Source organism: Erithacus rubecula, assembly GCF_903797595.1.
Source record: "Erithacus rubecula genome assembly, chromosome: 5".
NCBI classification, from domain to species: Eukaryota; Metazoa; Chordata; class Aves; order Passeriformes; family Muscicapidae; genus Erithacus; species Erithacus rubecula.
In genome coordinates, this window is record NC_136687.1 from 42,291,018 (window position 1) to 42,309,944 (window position 18,927).

General features: G+C 38.9%; 1 protein-coding gene across 2 annotated transcripts in view; it reads right to left on the reverse strand.

Moving 5' to 3' along the window:
- The window catches only part of LOC306801885 (FHF complex subunit HOOK-interacting protein 1A-like), a 93,906-nt gene extending 76,964 nt beyond the window's left edge, over window positions 1–16,942 (reverse strand). Inside the window, exon 1 of one of the 2 annotated variants that reach the window (XM_079305394.1) lies at window positions 15,734–16,942. The gene's annotated coding sequence lies outside the window, so the exon portion shown is untranslated. Of the gene's footprint in view, window positions 1–15,305; window positions 15,515–15,733 lie in introns of those variants that run through there. The other variant, XM_079305393.1, reaches the window with a different exon arrangement.
- Between the last annotated feature and the right edge of the window lie 1,985 nt (window positions 16,943–18,927).

Here is an 18,927-nt window from a genome sequence, read left to right on the forward strand (position 1 = left end):
CAACTGATTGGCAAAGAGTCACTTTGGCAACCAAAGCTGCTTCCGTACAGCCACAGAATCATGGATTAGCTGTAGATTAGTACATGTAAAAGTTTAAACTCAATAAATAAGGTGCCCTTAGTCTTGGGAATATGTAGTCCTTCCAAACACCCTGCTAGGTGAGCTTTTAGACAAGGTTTGATATTCTGAAACATTCTGATGACCTGTGTTTTAATGAAACAGGTATGCAACACTGTCAGAGCTGCCAATTCATTCAAGGTGGAAACATACTGAATATTTGGCAAGCATCAGGCTATCTACAACCCTTCAGTTTCCTAAAGACACTTTGATATGATAGTTTGGGACCTTTTATAAGCTATTACAGAGAAAATGAATGCCCTTTTATAAGCTATTACAGAGAAAATGAATGCCTCCCCAATCCTTACAGAGCAGTGCAGGTTAGGATGAGAAGAACAAGATCCTTGCTTCCCACTTGACAAACCAGTCTCCCATCAGCATTAAGAATCTCAACAAACTACATCAAAAAAGAGGTAGAAGAACTACAGGGGAGAATAAGACCAGACAAGTGCTACATGAAAGGCTGCTGAGAAATGGTGTTCATTTTCATAAAGCAGGTGTTTGGTGGTACAAAAATAACAAACAAGGCACAGGAATTTACCAGAAAGTTAATAATCTATCAGATATTTGTATTCTTTCTAATCAATTTGAAAGAAAACCTGGGTATATAAAAAAAACAGGAACTAGTGGTTATTATGAAGCATAATTTCATATCTCTTCTCCTTTCTAATGTTGCTTGACTCGTATAAGTGCTCCACCTGATACAATAAACACAACTCGGGAAACCAAACATATTGTCAGGTTTCTGTGATTTCAAGCTTGTCTGTACTAATCCCAGTCTCATTTCACACCCATACATCAGGCTCCCTCCCTAGCTAGTTTGGGCTTCCCTTCCGTACACAGCTTCCTTATGACAATCTTGCAATTAACACCCACATCTCCTCTCCAAATGATGACAACTCTTCTATGAAACATTCAGACTATGAAAACCACACCTCCTTTCATGCTCTTTCATCCACCCCTTTTGCAAACTGAGAATAAGCATCTCTCAGGGAGGTGACTCAAGTGTTCAGCCCTTTTCACGTTGTAAAACAGCTTATCTAATAAAACAAAGCACATGTACAATATTGCACCAAGAACCAAACTATATTAATGCTTGAAGATCAGGCTGGGGAAAAGACTTAGCTGAATTTTCATCTGTCAGCTATCTAGTTTCACTACAGAGTAAGATAAAGTAAGATGATCCAATGACAAGCCAAAGTCTAGGACCTCTGCTCCTTATTCAGCCTCTGTTGTAAAAGTTTTTCTGAAGTTTCTGTGCTGAATTTTTAAGCTAAGATAGAGAATACTAGTGTTTCCTCCTTCAACTCTCTTTGTATCCTACATTGTACCTGTTAGAGTCAGAAGAAAAAAAGAAAATATACATTATTCAGATGACAAGCATTCCAATTATTTCATATTCCATAAGCTAAATAATGTGGAGATATTCTGAAACAAACAACACAACAAAAAAGAGGAGTCTTGCCAAGTCAAGAAAATTCCAATGTAGACGCTATTGGGTTCTCAGTGTGCCACTGGTAACCTACCTCTGACCTACAGGGTATGTAGATCACAATATATTTACTGTTCTCCAGAAGTTACAGGGCACTAAAAGACAGCTAAAGCACCTTTGATAATTTCTGTATTTTCATTTCACATGAAAGTAATTACTGTGACTGCCACAGGTATATTGCACAATAGATACACTGTACAGGTGTGAAGAAGAACAGAATTGAAACATGTAACACTGATAGGATGCTCCAGAGCCCATGGTGTCTAAATACAGCTGAGTGCTACTGGAGATTCTATCAAGCATCTGAAGTAAGACTGAAGTTTCAAGCTCACTTTTCACAGGATGGATGTCCATACTGCAAAAACTGATTGTTACATCCAGCACTCCAAACAGAACGCTCATGGCTCAGCAAACAGACTTCTGATCTAAACTACCTATTACACACACAAACATACACTTATCTTACCTACAATTAAAACATGTCAACAGGTCAGCAAGGAAATATTGGTGCTGGCAGCTCTTCCATTTGGTGAACAATCTAGACTCAAAGTTTTTTCAGCTTTCCACTACAGACAAGGAAAGGTAGAGAAAGTGGCAAAGTAAAAATTATCATTCTCTATTAATAGAAATCTGACAGTTTTTAAATTGAGAAGGACAAAACCTCCATCTTAAAGAGAACAAGATAATAAACTCTCAAATACACAGGAGCAGCAGTAACAGAGCATATTTCACAGCACGAGACATCCACACAGACAAGGTCAGAGCTTCCAGGCCTTTCACCAATACCTTAGTGAGAACTGGAAACACCAAGGGCATGATCAACTAAGAGTCCACTCCATAGCAGAAACAATCTTTGTTTCAGAAACAATATTTGCCTTCCTTGCTGTCTTCTGCTCGCTGCTGCAACCCAAAAGCATCTGCATCCATGCTGCAACCCAAAACCAATCATGAATAACACACTGAGTAAGTCTGAAGCAATTAACAAACTGTTCTGGCTTAAAAAGTAACCACTGGGAAAAAAAAATAAAACACAGAAGCAGAAAAAAAGTGGTATTACACTGAATACTAAAGCTGGCTACACTGCCAAAAAACTGTAACACTCACTTTTGAGACAAGAAATGCACCCAAACAGCATCTTGCTAAAAAAGCTAAACACACACAAGGGAGAAGGAGAAACCCACACCTTTCTGTCAACACTGAAGTAATTAATATTAAATTTATATTTGATATGTAACAAAGCTGCAGAAAAATGCAAGTATGAAAAGCACGTCTATTCATTTACACAGCACTTAGCACTCAAAATTAATTTTACAGCCATCCTGCTAACCTGATAGAAATTCCACCACACTACACAAATTAATTCAAAATAAGAAGCCTGTAATTTTTCTGTGTCTTATAATAAGGGAGGTAAAACTGAAAGTTTTCAGTATGCTGAAAGGAATCCTGCAAAAGTTTAAAAAGTTTAAACATCAAGGCAAAAATAATTTTTTTCAATAAACAATTTTTGACCAAGAACTCACAGTCTAAAACAGGTTCTTAAATACCTTTCCCATCAGGGGAGCATAAACCAAACAGATAAAAACTAAGGGTTTATGGGAAGACACTGTTTTTATATTGCAAATATAACATGGTTTCAGTACATGCTAGACGAGATGACCCCAGAGATCCCTTGTCATTTCATTCTCCTGAATTTTAGGGACAACTGTATCAGGTTCCTCCATAGATGTAACCAGAAATTTCATAAGACATTTTTAGCATCCTTTCCCCCCTCAATTACAACAAAGAGGTAGTCCTAAAAATTTCTCAATTTCCAAGTGACATGGTAACAGGGTCAATCTCTCTATCCTCCAGATAATCTCTAAAATATTTCCTGTATTAAAATACTGTTCACAAAATTCTAGTTTTAATATACTTTCTTATTACTCAAAATAATTGCAAGTGAGGGCCCTAAAGGAAGGGGGTTTCTCCATAATTTGTGATTAATACTAACTTCTTTCCTGTCTGCTTCATATATCCATCACATCTGCCCATAAAAATAAGGTTACAAGTTTAATTTGTTAAATATATTCTCTCTATTTTTGTTTTGCTGTATCACTTGTCTGGGTAAATTTTCAAGTGGACCCTATGATTATGTTTTGACCAGACTGTCTTTTAGCTTAACTATTATTTTCTCCCTTAGATTATCTTCTTTAACTTGCATTGTAGCTTAAAAACTACTGTCATGCACGCAACAAAATAGGTATCGTCAAAATGACAGCCTCACGTTTGAAGTTTGCAAGTTGATCCGCCTGGTGTTTTTATTTCCATTTACTACGTATTAAATAATCCATCACAGGGAACAGAAAAGAGGAACAGGGGGGAAAATTAAAGGAGAAATTGCCCCTACCCAGAGTCCAAACTAGAGTCCTAAAGGTAACCCACAGCCTCTCTAGAAATCATTCTTTCCAGCAGATGTGGGAAAGGAGTATGCAGTAAGCATCTGTGGAGGGGCTTTAAGTGAACAGATTTAAGGGGACATTGGGAGAGGGCAAAACCTCTCACTACATTTGTTTTAAAGATTCCAGCATGCTTCCATCTAAATATCATCTTTTATCTAGAACCACAAGCCTGAAATTGAAAATTGGTACAAGAGACTGAAACCAGTGAAGAACAGTCACATGAGGGATAATCCCTTTTCTGACATGGCTAGTACATGTTTTCAAGTATATGCTTAATAAAAAATCACAGTTGTGCTATATTATCCAAACTTAGTCAGTGTTTCAGCTTCAAAGTCCTGCAAGACTGACTCAATGAATCATTCTTACTAAAACCAAGGCAATAAAGAAAATCACAAATCTTTTGTAGGCTACTAATAATTTCTCTGATATGCAGTTAATCTTTATGAAATGCAGTTTTAGAGAGAAGGCATTCTGAACATGGAATGATTCCCTGATCAAACATATGTTAAAAAAAAAAAAAATCTGAATCTGAAAACTTCACACCAAGACATGAAAAAATGTCGAGAACCTAAGTGACTTTAGCTTCTGAAATAATTTGGAAAAAAAAACCAAAAATCCACATAAAACCAAATCCTCACAGACACTGCTTAGGTTAGAGTGCAAAAGAAGACTCAGTCTAGTACATGAAAGAACAAAAATTTGAATAATTTAGCAAGTTTCAATTTAATATTATTTTTAAAAGCTGCAATTAAATAAACATGGGCACAATTGAATGGAGAGCTTCCTATAGTTGTGGCCCATGAGAGTCATATTAATCACACAGTAACACCAGTTCAGTATCACCAGATAGGAAATAATACATCTTTATCTCCAGAGAGCACCGACACTGGGATCTCTTTGTAGGCACTGACAAAGCATTACGGCCAAGCGCAGTCTTGCCTTATATAACATTCTTGGAAGAGCAAATATTTTGCCTTTGCATCAAATACACAGCTTTTTAAAAGCAGGCAACACAAGGCACCAGATTAAAAAAAACACTCATTTGCATTCTGTATCCTGGCTGGTAATGAGGGGGAACAGAGAGAGACTTCACTCCATAAATAACAAACCAGAAATCTTCTCAACTGCTAATTTTACATTAAAATGTGCCTATTTGCTTTTGATTTAAAGATCAGTTGACACTGCAGAACTTCCTCAAACCTCTGTTTTTCTTCTACTATTCACAGTTTTGCCCAATAACATGCAGCTGAAATTAAAACCTTTGTTTAATGTCACTGTTGCTATCCCTATCATTTGGACAAGAGGTATCTTGCAGTGAAGAGCACCTTCTATTTTGGACTGTTACTGGACAAATAAATTAAAGAATTAATGCATTCAAATAAATATAGGCTGCAAGGGCAGCACAATAGAGGGCTGATTGCAACATACAGCAGGTTACATGAAAGAGTCTTACAAATTTTCACCAGTTAAGCACCAGTTGCTTAAGTCCGCATAGCAGACTCATGCAGGTCTGGAAACAGTAAAACTCCAATGGCTTGGATGCAACACCACACAAATATGACAAAGCTAATCCAGGCATCTTCATACCACGTTTCCTTGCACTCCCTGTTCTAGGATTTGCTCCTGCAGAGCCAGTGTGCACATAGCCATGTTCACAGTCATACTTTCACGTTGTTATCTCTAACAAGGAGTTCTAGCTACTTTTCAACAGGCACAACATTGCAAAGTTACACGTCTCCCTCATCCACTCCATGCAGGTGAGAAGAGGGAAAAAAAAAAAACCATCCAACAGAGAAAGAGGCATAATGTTTTGATAGCTTCTGGATCCACCTTGTCAGTTGAAATATAGGAGCAGAGGTGTCAAGAAAATAAACTCTCAATACTATGTTCTCCCTGGATTTTACACATAGTGCTGCACCACAGCAACCATCTCCTTTTCGCAATTAAAGGATAAAAAAAATCACATCAAAGTCATCTAGCCCTTCCCCCTGTGTCATGGTAACACACATCATGTTTCTGTCACAACTCACAGCTGCTTTCATTCCCTGTTCTTAAAATCATACACAGCTTTTTCTGATAATATATTCCAATGCAACGTCTTACCAAGCAAGGAAAGAAAACGGATCACTGAACTTAGACAAATTCTCACATTCTCATTTCTCCACTATCTTCTTCACTTCTTTGAAGCCAAAATAACAGCTCCAAGTTCATTTAGTCATTCCTCCAGACACCCAGGTATTTTTAATGCTCTTCTCCAGACTCCCTCCAATGGGTTCATATTACCTTTTTTCCTTTTAAATTATTTTTAAATTAATTTTATCTTCTAAACATGACACTATCCATATTGTTGGAAAGATTACTTCATTTAACTTGTAGAACATTTACACATGTGTGATGCAGACATAGAATCCCACAATAAGAACCAGAAAGGTCCTTAAGGTTAACTGAAGCAAGCCTCAGGGAGAAGCATTTGCTCCTTCTAGCCTTCTCCAATTGCTCCATCTACAAGGAGGCAGAAATTACTTTAAAGAAGCGTTGCTGTGTTTGAAATAAGGAACTGTGATATAGGGTTTTGCAATACAAACTACAGCCCCAACTTAATAACCAGCTCCTTTTAAAAAAAACTAAATCTTCTAAGAGTAGAATTCAATCATGTTTGACAGTAACTTGGTATGATATTCTCTAATGTTACAATTCTGTAGCAATATTAACTCTATTATTCTTGTTGTCTACTAAAATATATAAATCTTTCATGCATCTATCTAAAATAAACCTCTCACCCCTAAACAAGAACACTATCACACGAGTCCAATACTAGGGAAAACAATGTTTTTCAAGCAATTTAGCACTTGCCCACAATCAATTCCCCCAGACATTCTTTAATAAGAATTAAATTTTTAAAATTTCTCTCACAGAGTCAAGCTACCAGAGACCTACTGCTCCTTTTCTGGAAAAATGTTTTTGGAAAGAGAAATTCTATTAGACTAATGGCTTAATCTTGAAAATAAAATAATATGGGCTACTGCTCATTTCTTTGTCATATTCTATTGCTTTGGGAGGGTTTAATTCCCAATAAAAATACTAGAACAAATAAACAACTGACTGTACAGTTGTACATTTCTACTTGCCCCTTGCCCCTGACACCTGTACAGACAGATACTACAATTCCTCTTCTCAGTGGCACAGTATTACACATACCCTCCATGAGTTAAGTAACTGCAGCAACTCAAGGATTACATCAGCCAGTCCTTACTCTTTGAACAGTGTTTTTGCAAACAATTCAAACTTAAACTTACCTAACTGCTCTAAAACTCTTTATTCACACCAGCTTAGGGTTTTAGCATTTGCCTTAGTGTCTTGGTTTGAAGGACATATGTCTGCCAATAAAGGCAGAAGCTTGTCTTTGAAATGGAGAATGTAAACCCCCTCCCTCCAAATTATTATAATTTTGAAATTAAGGGGCTCTCAGGCAAAGATATGGCAATTAGGATTAACAGTTCTTTACTAGGAAAATTAAAATAGAAATACAGTATTACAAAGAACAATCCCAACCCTGACAAAGTCAGAATACAACCTGACACCCAGTCAGTCACAGTGTGGGTAGCAGTCCCATTAAATGATGGATACAGTCCTCCTGCAGTGGCAGATGTGGTTCAGCTGAAGCAGTGCTCTTGTAAAAGGGTGCAGTTTTCCTCTGAAGGTCCAGATATGCTGTGGAAAGGTCCAGCTTTTCCTCTGGAATCCAGTGGAAAGAAAATAATTTGCTGTCCAAAATCTCAGTTTTTTGTCTAGGTAGGAAAGGCTTGGTTCCTCCCCCTGGCTGGAGCATCTCCCAGTGGGATGATGTAATTTTATCAGTCATACAGTGGAACTTAATGGGCCAGCAGCAGATGATATTTTCCTGGAGGGAGGATGGGTTGTCGAAAAGATAGTGATGATTGCCCCATCTTGTCTTAAAGATGGACCATTAACAGATAGTACGTGCCACGGAGATAAGGAATCACTACCCACCCAGTTTTAAGAGATGGTGATAGAATACACATTTCTAGCCACATCAACCCAACACACTTAGACATCATGTTCACCTTCAAGTCCCAGTATCTTTTATCAGACCTGAGGTGAAGAAACAAACAGAAAAAGACCTCAGCCTGCTTTTCATTCTATGTCCACAGCTACACTCGGCAAGCAGGAGCAAACCTCCTCTGACTTTCTTCTTACTAACTTCAGATTTCTACAATGATTTTTCATTATTCTTTTTGAGTTGGCCATTATGAATGTTGCATTTTAATTATACATGTGTGTGTTTTATTTTTACACTGGTCCTTGGCAATCCAGCTGGGAATTACTTTCCCTCCTTTTGTTTGATGAAGAGCTCACTAGTAGCCAAGCCAGCCTCTCACTACATTTCATATTTTCCTCTGTGGAAGAATAGTTTCAATTTCTGCATTAGCATTTCCCACAGATTCCAATATTCCTGTTTCTGAACAAAACATATTTTTATCTCAGAATATTTAAGTGCACTTTGAATTGTATCTGATTAGACTACATTGTCTCCTGACACCAAGTCCAATGTCAAGTGCTCCTGAAATGCTGCTATTGACTTGATGCCTCTTAAATCTTCAAAAACAAATTCGCAAAACAAATGTACACTAGTAACAGAATATGCCTTTCTGCCAATACAACAAAATTTTGCCCCCCTCACTTGCTGCTACATCAAAATCAAATAGTAATATTTCAGCTATTGAATATAAGTTGCTAAAAACACTACTAGCAAAAGATATAATTTGCAAATAAGCATGCATTATAAATGCATTTTTTGCTATACTGCCTTAGTTGTTGCTCTCTGAATTTTTTTTTTTTTCCTAACAATAAAAATTCTTGTGAGAGGAAAAAAAAAGTTCTCCAAGTCCAAGGATTCCACTGGCATGCAAGGAAAACAAACCTAGCCCTATCCAGCCAAAGGAAATTATTCAAAAGAATCTCAATACTACTGTGTATTCTGCTTTATCAGCATTAGCAAGTCAGGAACCTATAAGCACCGGGCTGTTGCTGGCAAACCTCACCTCTGTAAAAAATAATGGCAGCAAAATATGCTGAAAGCAGATGCAACCACAGACAGCCATAAAAAAACCTCTGTGTTATCTGGCAGCAAGTTTATGGAAATGTCTTTCGGTGTTGTTCACAATCCTGGGACCAAAATATTATGAACAGAATCATTGCAAAGGCAAATCAGTTTCTGCTCTCCATGATTTTCCTCCATTCAAAATGTACTCACTTCACAGACTTCTCATCCTATGAATATGTTTCAAGAAGGCAATAAAGAACTTTCTAGTTGTTTACCTGGAACCACTTCAAGAAGGCAAGCATAATTATTCTTAATGCAAATCAGCAATTCAGAAAGGAAATTATCCTGTTACACCTACTGCTGACTATGTGCTTAGTGCTCTCTGCTTCCATACTGAATGGCAGAATGGCCAACTAAAAGGGAAAAAAAAAAATAAAGAAAAAGAAAGAAATAATCCCAATCATACCAAGGGCATTCCAAGGACATTGGGTTATTTGAGAACAACATCAGATCCAAAAAACAAAACAAAAACAAAAAAAAAAAAAAAACCTAAAAAAAAAAAACAAAAAAACAAACAAAGGAGCAACAGAGATTATTCTGAAGATCTTTATGGTTTGCAGTAAAATTTTTGGCTGCTCAGCACCTGCTGTCAGCTTACCTTGGCAAGGCATGCAAGGCAGAGAAACCAGCACAATTCTAATTCCACTCACAGAGAGGAACAGAGCTCTCACTTCCAAAACAAATTGACATCATGCTGTGGTTGGAGGCATGCACTTCTTGCAAAGTCCAGCACTGGAAACCAATGAGTTCCTCAAAAGGAGAGATAAACTTTTTGACCTTCTGTTTCTTACAGGAATACAGAATTTATAACACTGAACTAAAACATATTTATGGTACAGGTGAAGTGTAAAAATGCCACAAACGTGCAAAAAGGAAGCAGCACAGTTCTATTTACTAAGAACCATGGGTCCAGTGTAGCAACTTACTGATGTTCCACCTTCAATTTGTAATTATGAAAGGCACATCTCCCTATTCAGGCTTCCTTCTTCCCTTGTATATTTAAGGTACTCGTGCTTACAGAAGCACTACTCAGTGTAATGCCAGCACAGTGATGAAGCAGAAAGCCAAGTAATCTCTGCCTCTCAGGTTTGCTGCATTAGGACAGGAGCTGACCACAGCAAAATGCATTAACACAATTCAATAACAAAACATACTACTTTTTGGACTTGGCTGCATAGCATCAATTTTTTAACCACAGCTCTCTGACTAGCATATAAAAAAACCTAAACATCTGAAAATAATGTCATTATTACAATTATATTAACTGTTAATTGTTAATAAAACTAACTCAAAAGTATCATATTCTCTTTCCTCCTGCTCAAGGGTATAAAAGGTTATACAAAAGATTTTGTGAATGCAAGCGATATTGATTCTTCAGCAGTTTAACTCTTCAACTGTTAGCCAACAGCTAAATTTAAGTTACAATCCAAAGGTTTACTGGAATATAAAAACTGCCAGTACTTTAAAAGTTGTTTTTTTCTCATGTCCACTAGGAAATCCTTCCCATTGTGAGCTTGTTCGAGGGCATCATTGGATCAGTTCCACAGGCAAACTCCATTATTACTAGAATAGTCTTTCCATATAAAAAATTTCAGAAAGAAATCTTACCCTTCACCAAAATACAATACAGGTAACATGCAAAAATGAGCTAGAATCAGAAGGATAATGGGCACAACTGTCTTTCAGTAACAGTTACTCATTCAAACAATCTATCGCATTTTTATTACCACACAGTTTTGCTGTCTTTAAAAACAAAAAAAAAAAGTTCTTCCAAGGCATGTGAATGTTCAAATAAACAAAACTGTGTCTGTCATATGCTTGGAGACTACAGTAGAGGTACAAGGGAAAAAAACATTTGACTGTGCTTCAAAAGCTAAATGGCAAAAACTATATTATCAGAATTTGCTTCATGCTTTTAGCACTACTCTAGCTACGCTATGTATGTTCTCACACAAAGCAGATAACACCATGCTCATTATGTTTAGATCAGAATTAACTGTCATGGTCTAACATTACTGTACACATAGGCAATTCAGTATTGCATAAAAATTTAACCTTTTTTTAAGGAAAAGAAAAAGATAATTAAGTCACCGATTTCTCAATTACTCACCACCCATGGGAAGCCACAACAGGTTGAAACAGAATACTTTTCAGGGCAAATTTTCCAACTGCTAGGAAAAGGTGCTACATTTGGTTCAGAAATCATCTGAGTCAAAATCCCAGCTATATGCTGAGCCTCCTGCATGCAAAGAGCTATGCTTGTGTCATATTTCTACACTTTCCTTGGCTAATTAAAGGTAATCCCACTTGACATCATAGGTAACACATTCTTAGATTATGTCTTCACATGCCTTGAGCCTGTATCACCACTCTCACCAGTTCTTATCTTGCCTGCTCTGTATCAATTCAAACACATGGAATTGCCACACCTGGACATGCTCTTCAGGATCACACCTTAGATAGGAATTTTGCATGGTTTAACATGCAAAGCATTCTTGGAATACTACCACTGAGTCCCCAACTGAGAGATACCTACCTGTACTAACAGGAAGTCTTATGATCAATGCCTACAACAAAAAGCAAGGGAAGCTGCAGTCCCAAACCTCCTCAGTGTTCATAATACTACTTTCAGCTGGTGAATGCTTCCTTACCATCACAGCACTTCCACAGTTAAAGCTTTAAATGTTTAAATCTTTAAAATGTATTGCTGTGTGTACATATGTATTACAGAGTGATATTAAGCCAGAAGCACTTATTGTACACACTAAAAATGCATTCAAAACTGTTTTTTTTAATTCACTAGAATCAAAGAATTATTAAGGTTGGAAAGGATGGTGACTCCACTCCTTCAGTGGACAGCCCATGCTAATGCTTAAGCACCTATTCAGTGAAGAAATTTCTCCTGATGTCCAGCCTGAACCTCCCTGGCACAGCTTGAGGTCATTTCCTCTGTTGTTGGTTGCCTTGGAGAAGAGACCAATATCCACCTGGTCACAAGCTCCTTTCAGGCAGTTGTAGAGGGTGGTAAGGAAGCCCCCTAAGCCTCCTTTCCTTCAGGCTACACACCCCCAGATCCCTCAGACACCCCTCACAGGACTCACTCTAAACCCTTCACCAGCTTTACTGTCCTCCTCTGGACATGCTCCAGAACCTCAATGTCCTTCTTGTGAGGGGCCCAGAACTGGACCCAGGATTTGAGGTGCAACCTCAGCAACTTGATCCAGGTCCAACTGACCTCCTACCCATGACACAATGAGGTCCTAGATCTACTTTCCAAATAAATTAATCAGATCAGGAAAAGGCACTGTTTCCTGTAAGCTGTTTGTGCGAGTTTTAAAGATACAGACATTCTGACAAAGCAGCCATGCCAGCATCTACTAACATGTCTTTATTTGGCCACTATACTGCATTGCAAATAGCATCATAAAAAATTTCAAGATTTCTAGGTTACTCATACTCCAACTTTTGACCAGTGCAGACCTCTGTAGCTTCTTCTGAAAGCACCCCAAGATTGTTTGTCTTTACTCAGTACTATCAGAGCTTTAAAAGTGCAACCATAACATACCAAAAGTATAGGCATCTATACTAAAAGTATAGGCTGTTGTGTACCTCATTACCTGAAACACATCCAAAAGCAGGTCACAAAAAAAACTGTTCTGCTAAGAGCCTTCCCTGATGCGCTCTTTCCTGGTGCTTATTCTGATGAGGATACAGCTCTTGACTATTTTGCTGGGGTGACAGCTATTTAGTATAAAACTGACCTATCCCGTTAGGCTGAGAAGAGAGCGTAACTAAGGTAACAATGCCAAGCCAGCGTGTCTGAGTAGAAGAGTCTGAGAGCTTGTCTGTAAACCAAAATGTAGTTATAAAATTCTTACCAAAAATGATGACTGAACAAGAGGTCAAAAAAGCCTCGTTCTCAGCAACACATAACAAACACCACAAACACACCAAGTACACTAAATATGCCAAGGAAGAAAGAGAGAGAGAATACATCTCTCTCATGTCTAAGGGAAACTACTGCTCACAGTAACATCAGATCAGGATGTGGAGAACTGCATCTTTAAAAAGTCAAGTATGCTACTCAAATATTATTGAGCTAATCAAAATTCCCATCAGACTAACTAAAATTTGGACATCTTCTGAAACCTTCTACAGGCATCAAAAAGCAGCATCTATATATAATAACTAAAGATATGGAAAGGGAGGAACAGCAGCAGTTGTGAATAAATTCTTTGTTAAAAAGAAGTCTTAAAACTATGCATATCAAAGTAATCTTAATAATCCTTTAATGTACAGTTGAACAGAGAAACTGTTGCTTCAGATGGCACTGAAGTCCGTAAATCTGGAGACTTAAGCTTCACAGGCATCAATGCATCATGATAATCTTTCTGAAGAGAAAACATAGCTACAGATTTCTAAAACTCAGTTTCATGCCAGGATCAAATAAAACCACAATAGCAGCAGTTTCTCCAATTTTGGTTTTCTTGGCTTCAGATTCTATGAAGGTTTATATCCCATTTAGAGGAATAAAACCCCCCTAAAAAAGCAAGAAAAGCAACTCAAAACCCTTACAGAGGACAATCCAGTTTTTACCAGCACTACCATATAGCTCAGACACAGTAAAGTTTAAAGAAGAATAAAGGAAGCTATCTTCATAAAGCTAAGTTTCTTCCATGGGCATTGTCCACATATTGTTCATCATTCTAATAGGATTTGCTTCTTTCTCAAAGCACATATCATCCATCACCATGGGTAAATAAAGAGACTAAAACAGCTGTTAGCAAAAGTCCATTAAAAACATTTGTTTTGATTAAGACAGATAAGAGGAAAAGGCATTTGGATGTTCCATGAGTTTCACCAGTGCCATCCTCACATAAATATCCCACTGATACAATCTTGCCCTATAATTATATATAATTTATGGACTGTAAGTTTTTCTGTCTTTCCCTTCTCCCTTTGACCTTCCATGTTAATTAAAGCAGAGCCAGAGAGGAAGAAACAAATTACAGCATTAGGTCCTAATTCTCAGATGAGTTTCAGATCAGGCAGATCTCATGTACACACACACCCCAGCAGAAATAAAGCACCACAGATAATGTGAAAAACACAATTTGACATCACTCCTTCAGGTATCACAAACCTTTTTAATCAACATTTTTTCTAAAAGGTTTACTTGTAGAAATTATGATGTAAAACCAGCAGAGTGCAGAGACATGAGTCTGCATGACCTAACTACTACCTTACTGGTGCATGAGAGATCTCCTTGAATGGACAATTTATTAACAATACCTCTTCTCTCTGAAAATGAAAACAAAATTAAAACCTCATGTTTGCCCACTAAGATGAGACCCTAGATCTTTCTTACTGCTATATGGGGGAATAAAAACACTGTTGAACTAAAGGAAAATGCAACTATAAACTCTTGCACAGCATCAATTTCACATAGATCAACAGAAAATACCAAGGCAGAGAGGGCACTGGCAGATTCTGAAGTCTGATTCAGTTCAATCACAAGTAATAGGGTGGCATACAAAATTACACAATCATTTTATGCATTTTTTCATCTTATCATCACTGCATGAGCTACGTTAATGCTAATCACAAAACCAATCAAACAGCCCAGGGAAGACAAAAATCATACTGAAATAAAAATTCCCAAATACCACTGAGTATGCCTTAGCCTTTCTCAAGAAACCACATGCCCCAACCTGGCAAACTCCTATACTGGCAGGCTGGCCTAACACATGACATCCCAGCAGACAGTGGGCACCTGCCAGCACCTATATATTTGTCCACATGCAGCAATTCAATCATGCCAAGTTGCTACCAACAGCCTTGTGCGACAGAAAGGTTCACATGACCTTGCTAATATTTCCTCAAAGACCAGGGAAAGCAATACAGTAATCACTCTGTCAGGGCGCACTGCCTTCTCCCGTTACCCAGGCCCCGAAGTTGCCGAGACCTCTACTTTCCTATGGCATCCAAAGCACAAACCAAAATAGTCTTCAGTGATTCGGTGAGTGACGCAAAGAAATAATCAGTATTAATTAACCTGTTAAAATAGAAGTGTGAACCCAAACTAAGCGCACATGCACAGGGTCACGGGGTTGATGGCCCTACGCAGGAATACCTGGCACTCCGTTGGGCGTCACACTCGGGAAGAAAAGCCTTCGGGAAAAAAAGCTCGTATCCCATATTCTCACCTCGGCACTCACCCGCTCACATAGCCCGGCGTGAATCCTAGGTCCTTTCTCTCCCAGAAGTTTGCGACCAACGCTGCCCAAGGGTCGCCCCTAAAAGCCAGCAGCGGAAAAGCCAAGCCAAAAAGATAAAGGGGATTAGGCGGGCATTACTTCCACTGACCTACATACTGCCCTCAGAGCGCGGCGGCCTTGCGACAGACGGCAGCTGCTCGGCCAGGGTTGACTCCGGCCTGACAGCCCATCCTGCCCACCGACGGAGCAGAGCGGCGTCGCACCGCCCCCGAAACTCAGTGCGTGGCACGTCCCAGCCGCCACCGCCCCTCCCGGCTCCCGCCCCAGTGGGACCAGCCCCTACCTGGAGCCGGTGGCGGCGGAAAGTTTCTCCGGGGAGGGGCCAGGCGGGCTCCACGCCCTCTTCGCCGAAACCACCAGCTCCGGGAAGGAATGAGGAAAGGAAAAGTGGAAGGGCGGTGGCTACCCAGGCAAATCGCCGTCCGCGACAGGATAGCGGGGCCGTCGTTAATTCCTTGGAGGGGACTGCACTCAAGCCCGGCCGCCCGCCCCGAAGGCTCCGGTCCCCTCTGAGTGAGCATTTTATTCCGTGCCCGCCCCCCTGCTCCCTCACAGCGGACGTCCCCAGTTCGGCACCGGCTGCGGAGTTTTTCTATGTGGGGCTGGCCCGTGAGTCAGAGCGGCGGGGAGGAGCCGCGACCTGCCAGGAGAGGCCCGGCCCAAGGCGGCCTCTGTTGTGCGCGCTTGAGCCGAGAGGTGGTGCGGGGAATAGAGCCCGACTTTAGGAACCCTGCAATTAAGAAAGCTTCCTGCCGTCTCTGTCTGCCTACATGGAAAACTCGCAAGCTAGAAGTGCCATTTTAAATCTCTTCCGATCTTACAAATTAAAATTAGAGGTAGTTCCTTAATGATACAAGCTGCAAGGTGATCAGTGGCCTGGAGCCACTTCTCCTCTGAAGAGACACTGAGAGCTGAGGGTTTTCAGCCTGGAGAAGACTCTGGGGAGACTTTGTTGTGGTCTTCCAGTACTTGGAAGCATCTCTCATGAGAAGTGGCTGCAGGAGCTCGGCCTGTTTATTCCAGAGAAGAAAAGACTGGGAGAAAATCTCATTAATACATACAAATATGACAAAGGCAGGTGCCAAGGGGATGGTGCCAGACTCTTTTCAGTGGTGCACAGTGAGAGGACGAGAAGCAATGGGCATAAACTAAAACATAAGAAATTTCACTTCAGCATGAGGAAGAACTTCTTTATGTTGAGGGTGGCTGAGCACTTCAACAGAGGTTATGGCATCTCCGTCCCTGGAGACCTTCAAAACCCATCTGGAAATGTTCCTGCATCATCTGCTGGAGGTGAATCTAACTTGACAAGAGAGTTGGACTAGATGATCTCCAGAGGCCCCTTCAAACCCTATCAATTCTGTGATACTTGAAGTAGGCTCATTGGTGCTTAGCAGAGCTAATAACATCATTCCCTCATAATCTGAATCCAGAATCTATTGCCTAGATGTCTGAGCATGCATGTCTCTTTGGAGAGCTGTTTTCCAATGTTAGATCTAAATTCAAAAAGCAGCTTCCAAGTGCTGCTATTGAACCTGGGTGGAGAGATGGATGGCATTTGGCTGCTGTCTAGGTCAACAGAGCAGAAGCTTAGGAATTTGGTAGAATTGTCTTGAGAACTTTAGGAGAAACTGAAAGGATGTTCCTATTTAAATTATTTGGTCTCAGAAGCACGGGATCCATCAGCCAGCACACAGAGGAGTTAAGTCCTTTGTGTGAAACCTCTCAGATCACTCGGTTAAGGAGAGAGCCTCAAGCACTGCCTCATGCAGATGCTGATAGAATCTATTTTGCTTCTTTCTGTTGGTACTTTAAGCATTTTAAAACCACTCCATTATTATTTTTGCTGAGATAATTAAGTTGAATCCAAGATTGCCATCCTTTTACATCCCTATGTCTTAATCATTTGATAAGCTGTTCTATCACACAGAATTAGAAGAGATGGAAGTGTGAAGATGTCTTATCACAAGCTCACACTAATCCTCCTACTCACCCTCTTTGTTCTGAAGGCATTCTTAGCTACTGAGAAATACTTCACGAAAGTGTTAGAGTTAGAGGCACAACACCTGAACCTAAACACAAGTGACTGACAGCATAATCGCAAGTAGTAAAGGTAACATGAGATTTCATGGCCAGCACTTGCCTGTCTTGAATGTTATGTCATTGATACAATTGTGCAAACCTCTAGTGAAGTTACTAATAATTACAACTAACTTTGTATTTACAGTAGTTAGGGAACGCAACAACACATACGCTCATACTTTTGGTCACCAGTTTTACTCCACAGAACAGTCAGCCTATCTAATGAAATTCCAGAAAGTTTCTGCTTTCTGTGGAGCAGGGCATGCCTGCAGCATCATTTGTCTTTGCTGCAGACAAAAAATGACCAAATGTATCTACATAGATAAACCAAACAGCTTTTAGAAGAGCTCTCGTGTAGTAGATTTTTATGCCATTTTTTCATATTACATATTTTATCCATTTGTCCATTAAGAAGTGTACTTTATGCAAAGAATTGAATTACACTCTCCAATTGTTAGTCACAGGTGTACTACAGAGAAAATTCCTAAGATAGAAATAGTTTAATTTAAAGAAACCCGAGTTCCTGTCAACAAACTAGAATGCTCACTGTAAATTATGTGACCCCTGAACTGACCCATTTAACACAGATTTTTCTTTGATTTGATATAGATACCACCTCAATAAAACAAACCTTTACCAAATTTGCTTCTTAGTAAGAGATCTGATTTACAGGAAAGGTGTTAGAAAATAAACATTTTCTGTTTAAGAACGAAGAGAAATACAGGTATTTTCCAAGTCGTTATATGCTTTGCTACAACCGTTGTTCCTTATCGTCTCTGAGCAACAGGAAATGTGAAAATTTGCTTTAAATCTTCAGAAAGGTACTTCAGAATTTTCTCTACAAATGCCTTAAAACCTTCATACTAAGAAAGAAAAGCATTCTAAATGCCTTTGAAAAACCTTTAGTTACTTCTACCTAAATCATATTTAATCTGAGTGGTAAAAACCACATTCATCTCTAAATGTTAAAAGATATCTCCAAGTTTTTTTTTTTTTGAGATATAGTTTTGCAGATATTTTGCTGCAACACACAATTTGCAATGCAGTACCATTCAAAAATCATTTGTACAGGAAAGATAAATGTTGCATTTACATGGATAGAATCCAGACACTTGGCTGGACTGGTAACTAATGGAAATATGCATATAAATTGGAAATTACTACATTACCTTTAAGTATTTGTACTTTGATTGACAGAAAAAATGTTAAAGATCTAATAATATATCTTAATTAGTATGTATTGATTTACATAGAGTTTCAAAAAAACTCTTTAAATAAAGGAATTTGTTTTAAAAGTTACATAACAGGATTTAATTGAAGGGATTTACCAATTAGTGATTTATGAGACAAACCACTGCTCCTTTAATAAAATTATTTTTCTTCTTTAAAACCAGA